This window comes from Melozone crissalis, unplaced genomic scaffold (assembly GCF_028551555.1).
Source record: "Melozone crissalis strain CALT ecotype California unplaced genomic scaffold, PUWL_Pcris_2 ptg000042l_1, whole genome shotgun sequence".
In the NCBI taxonomy this organism is placed as follows: domain Eukaryota; kingdom Metazoa; phylum Chordata; class Aves; order Passeriformes; family Passerellidae; genus Melozone; species Melozone crissalis.
The window spans coordinates 26,090,883-26,096,882 of NW_026535820.1; positions in this window are offsets into that span (position 1 = coordinate 26,090,883).

Below are 6,000 nucleotides of genomic sequence, written 5' to 3' on the forward strand. Positions count from 1 at the left end.
TGTTCATTAAAGTTATGTTTACAGCATTTTTAGCTGTTTTTTCAAGGAGTATTCAAATTTTAGACTTCCAGGGATATTTATGAATCTTTTAATCTATTAATCTTAAAATTGCATCAAGGCTTCTCTGTACCATATGGGTGCAATCAACACAACTAATGATAAGTTGGAAATCTCAGATATAGCCTATCACATAGTATAAATGTGCATATTGACAAAATTATCCAAGTCTTCCTAAATTACTTACTGCTGATAATTGCTCAGTGTGCTACATGGAGCTGTGTACACAAGAATAATTGATAATATTCGAAAAATGTCAAGATGCTGGTGGCATCACTTTCAAAATAAAAAGCTGTATAGTGCTTTCTTTTTGCTTTCCTGATAAGAACATTTGCTTTATCTTTAGGAACAAGTATTGTAAACAAAAAATGCTGGAAAGATAATGGAGTCCCATATTTTTTCTCAACAAACTTGCTTTTGATTTGTAACTATGGAAGAACATAATTAAATTAAATACAGCAGGATTTTTACTTAAACCATTAAATCACATGAAATATCATATAGCTAATAATAATGAAATTAATCAATGAATCAAAATTAAACAATGGTTTTCTGTTGAATACCTATAATATATTTTTTTCTGGAATTTTTCTTCTGGCCAGTCCCAAAAATATTCTTAACATTCTTGCATAAACCTTAACATTTCTGCACACAGTTTTGTTGAGATCCAGAAGTACCAATCCTAGCTACAGACTCGCATCTTGCAATAGATTGAATTCTTCACGTGTCTCTGGGTGACTCAGCCCTGGCTGGCTCGGATCAGAACTTTCCTCCCAGGAGCAGAGCAGGCAGACTTGCCTGGGGTTATGCTGCTGCCAGCTTTGTGGAGGCAATGGCCCAGGCTAATTCTGGATGTGGTTGGTGCCAAGTGTGTCCTGACAACTCTGCTCCACACTGACAATGCAAATTACTGATGCCTCGATGTCCAGCCAGTTCTTATGCCTTTTGGCACCTCAAACTGATGATTATAGCAGATTTGAAGCATTTTCATGCTTTTTCCTTTCCTTGTTTTCTGGAACAAAACTGTCAACACGCTGACCCTCTGATCTTTCAGCTGATAATCACTGTCAGCTTAGTTTGCTTTTGGACAGTGCTATCATATTGAATTACATTGTCCTTAGAGAAAGTTTGTCATTTTCTGCTTTGCCATATGAGAGGCATGAAAGCCATTAATTGTATGTAACTTTAAACAAAAAAGTCTGGATAAGTAATATCTTAAAAGTTTTGCAGATACTTCTGTGGAAGAGCAAAATCATTAAGTAATTTTATACTTAAAGACATTATAAAATGTATTACTTTAGAAGTTCAAGTTAACTGGTGGTTTTGACTCAGTTACACTCCATGATGTTTATAGTCTAATTTCAGAAAATATTTTAGATTATTATATTATTATAATATAATAATATTATAATTATTATTAATTATATATATATATTATTAGATTTAGTATAATATTTTAGACTCTATTATGTTTAATGGCCACAGTAGGAGCCCAAACTCAACATCTTTATTTTTTTCCTCAAGTAAGTTGAAATTTTAACTCTCAAGTCACAGTTTGTACCACATAGACAACCAAAAGAAAGTCCTCAGCAATTCAAGTTAAAGCACAGAAGTTATCTGTGGACCCATTGTTTTGTTGTCAAAATTCTAGATCTTGAAAAGAAAATAAATTCCTAACAAGAACAAAAAAAAACCCCTACAATATAATCTTTACAAAGCACCTATATGATGGTATATGTGCATAATGATATCTTTATTATTTTCAGTATTATGTCACAGAGTTTATAGGAGAGACAAAAAAATAAAATTTAAAGCGAATACCATCACTTGATTCCAGGTAAATAAGCTGCATTATTTACTCAATGTCTGCCCTGCTTGTGCCTGAGAGTTGACTGAGCCATTGTGTAATATCAAGATTTGTCTGTGCTGTTAACAGTGAGGAGGAAATTCATCACCTGATATCCTAAGTATTACTGCAAGACAAGACATGAAACTCCATGCAAATTTAATACTGACAAAATCTAATACTAACAAATCTAATAATGACAAATCTAATACTAACAAAATTTCTCAACTAAAGGGGAAGTAAATGTTAAGTATGTAAAATTTGTTCTATTTGACTGAGATAGAGCCCACTTTTTGACTTTACTGTTTCATCACTACTATTCGCAGATAAGGACACATGTCATGATTTATAGTTTTTTTAAATGTTGAGGATTAATTCTTCTTTTCTTTAATCACCTAGCAACCAAATTTGAAGATTGGCAAATATATTTTCATTTAACATACAATCTCAGACAAATAAAGGAAAATGTCTCTAACAGATTCTGAATATATGTTCTTCTACAGACAAAAAATACTATGATTAATTGACAGGTACAGTTTGTCTTCAATATGATTGCTAATTTTTCATAAAAAATGCTTTAAGCTTTCAGTGGATAATAAAATAATAGGCTAGTAGAAATCTTTAAATAAGTACATGTAGCAGCTGTTACCACCTTCCCCTGAACTTAAGTTCTTGTTAATAGATCCCTTGGGGCAGATTAGAATGAATGATTATATATTTATAGAACAATGTCGTTATGATGGAAAACAAGTATGTAGCCATTTTGGTTGTTATTATTATCTATAGTGATATAGAAATACAAAAGTATAAAAATGACACTCAAGAAAATGTATAAGGAAAAGAAAGAAAAGGAAAGAAGGGACAAGAGTGGAAAGATATCACCACCTGTAGATCCAGCAAAGAACTTGATTGATAGCCATTGGTTGAGGTAATGGTCACAGTCTTTGCCCATCAGGGGTGGGGATAAGTCAGCAAAAAACAAAGTTCAGTGGGTTAATCGACATTTAGAAGTGGGTGGAATACCCAGATACCTCTCCTGGGCATGAGGGAATTCTATGCTGCCTTTGTAACATTGTGATTCTGCTGTGACACTGTGGACTCATGGGCAGTCATCTGGTGGAAGGCCTCAGCAATGGGTCTGGGGCACTTCAGAGTGCTGTGATGGATTATGGCCCCTTCTGAGACGTGACAACTGCCTCTCATGTCAGCAGAGCGGGGTGAGTTATGTCCCATCAGAAGGGATGAATACCCTCATGGCTATGTGTGACTGAGAATGTCCTCTGTGAATGTGACCTTCCCCAGGGAACAGGCAGGGAAGGACATTGGCACAACAGAAAGCACTATCCCACCTTGCAGGCTCTGCTTTTTATCAGACTTTTCCTTCATCTGGCTCAAAATAGTCTCCTGTGGTGGGTGCTCACCCCCTCTGTCTTATGCAGATCAGAGGTTTCGCTACCACACACCCAAAACTCATCTTCTCCCCCCTGGGATGTGCAAACATGGCCCCAGCAAAGCTGCTTGCTGCATCTGCAAATGACTGGTCGTTTTGAGTCATTAAACTTTAGCATTTCACTCACTCAAAGTTGCTTAGCATAAAAACCAGCTTTGTCTTTAGAAAATTATATTATTCCTATCCATCTGTTCATTCCATATAAAATGGATATGCTAAATGCTTTTCACCCCATACTTTTACCAAAAAAAAAAAAAGAAATTTTCCCATTAGAAATTAATTTCACACTTTAACTGTATCTGGATCCAAACCAAAATGTGCTGTTTCTGTGAAGACATATAAGTTGAAATTACTTCAAAATCAGCTGAAGGAAAAAAACCCACATTGGAGCAGTACTATCATTCTTGAAGAAGAACATGTCATCAGAGATGTAAAGAGCTGATAAAGGGGTGGTCTACAAAACTCAAACCTGCAGAATGCATGCCTGAATCTTGACTCAGTGTGGTTAGAGGTAAGATGCCTTTGGTTTGTTTCCTTCAAGTTAGAGTAGAAAGAAAAAAAAAGATCAGAGCAGTGAAGCAGAAAATAGAAGAGGAGAAAATAGCCCCTTAAATAATGAATATCTGAAGTAATTGACCCCATTAGGCTCTTGGGTATATCAGTAGTACTTTGAAAGATAACAGTTCCAATCTGTCTTTTGAAGTATGGTGTGGTTTGTGCTCTGTAGGCAATGCCCAACCAATATCACTCCTAGCAGGCTGTGCTTTTATTTTCCATTTGTTCCCTGTTCTGTAGCTTGTGCAGCAATTCAGCAGGACTTTCATCCTGAACACTTACTGGTATTCTGACTTCACAAGTCATAAACCATCTGTGGGCAATTTTGTTCTAAAACCACTAGCCCCAGTACATCTATTTGTTTTTTTACAGCGACTTGAAAAACTTCTCAAAGCACTATTGACAAAGGAAACAGTTTTGCTAAAACTTTCACATAAATAAGTGTATCAATAGTACAAAGGCTTGATCAAATAACGAGCAATCAGAAAGTAAGCATAGTACTACTGATTTCTGTAGAATCTGAAAAAATAGCATTGTCTTGAGATACATAATCCTTCTTCCTAAGAGATAGATAAACATTTTAATTCTGGTTGAAAGAGCCACGGTAGACATAGGAGATTCTTACAATACTTCAGCCAAGAGTAGGAGATCTCTTTTTTCCCTTCCTAATAGAAAGTGAATTCTTCCAGAAGTCTGAAAAGTTATAAAAATGCTTGCTAATAAAGTTATGAGTCACAGGGTGCATTTCAGATTTTCTTTACTGTTTCTTCTTTTTAAAGTTTCTAGTAATGTTGAAATTCTACATCTTTTTTTAACTGGATTTCTGTCATGAATGGCAGGCATGTCTTACAGAGATTTCCTCAGAAAAAATAGTCTGTAATCATCACTCCCCTCACGCCTTGTAGAAGGTTTCTAAATCAAGAGCTTCCATTTAATCCCAGCATCATGATGTATTTTATTTCAGCAGACTTCAATGTATAATGACTGTCAATGTCATGCTGACCTTCCCTGTCTTCTACTTCTACCATGGGAGAACAAAATCCTTTATTATTAATAGACTATTTTGAAATCTTCTGGACATCTATCTTGGAATCACAATAAGTCAATATTCAATGATATATGCTGCTCTGTCTGTCGTTTTTAATCACAAACTGCGCACTCCTTGTAATAGTTATAGTAATGGTGTATGAATCATGCACCTTGATAATAATAAGGTCTTTCAATGCATCTAAAATAGATGGGAATTTCCCCTGAATTTTAATGACTATATTTTATTAACTGTCATTCTGACAAGTAGTTCGGATTGCATTACTAGATAGTAGTTATTAGTGGGCATACATAGATTTTTAATTTTAAGGAGATTAGGATAATCAGAAATGGACCAAGGCATTAAAAATTTGATAAAATGCATCAGGATTTTGCAATCTAAAATCATTCTTTGTAATAGGAATTATAGTTAATTCTAAAAGAGAATTACAACTTTCAAAACACTGAAGGATATAATGGTTTCCTTTGACTAACTCTTTTTTTGGGGGGGAGTTGGAGTTGTGGGGTGTCACTTCATCCCTTCTAGTTTAAACTCTTGAAATTAAACAAAATTCAAAAGTAAAAGAAATAATTTAAACAAATCTAACAAACTAAAATGAAATCCAAAAAAATTGCTAAACCCAATAAAGATATCCAGTAAAAAAAATCATCCCTTATCATTTATCTTATGAAAACATATCACAAATACTTCAATTTTACCTAAGAGACCCTTAGCATATCTCAGTATTAGGAAAGAATGCAAAAGAATATTATTTTTCTCCAAGTGGAAGGCTCTGCCGATTCACACTGAGCCTACATCCAATGTTATGAAACGGAATGAACGTCAACCACAAAAAAATAGAAGTATAAGCAAATTGTTAACGCACATTATAGATTGTATAAGGAAAATGCTATATGCATTTAGAAAACAATAAAATAATTTCTATGCTGTTACAGATGAACATGAACCTCATTTACATCTACATATCTTAAAAAGCATTTTTGTTGTGGTTTTAGTGGGGTTTTTTTGCAAAATACATAAAAAGCAGTGTAAGAATGGAAAAAC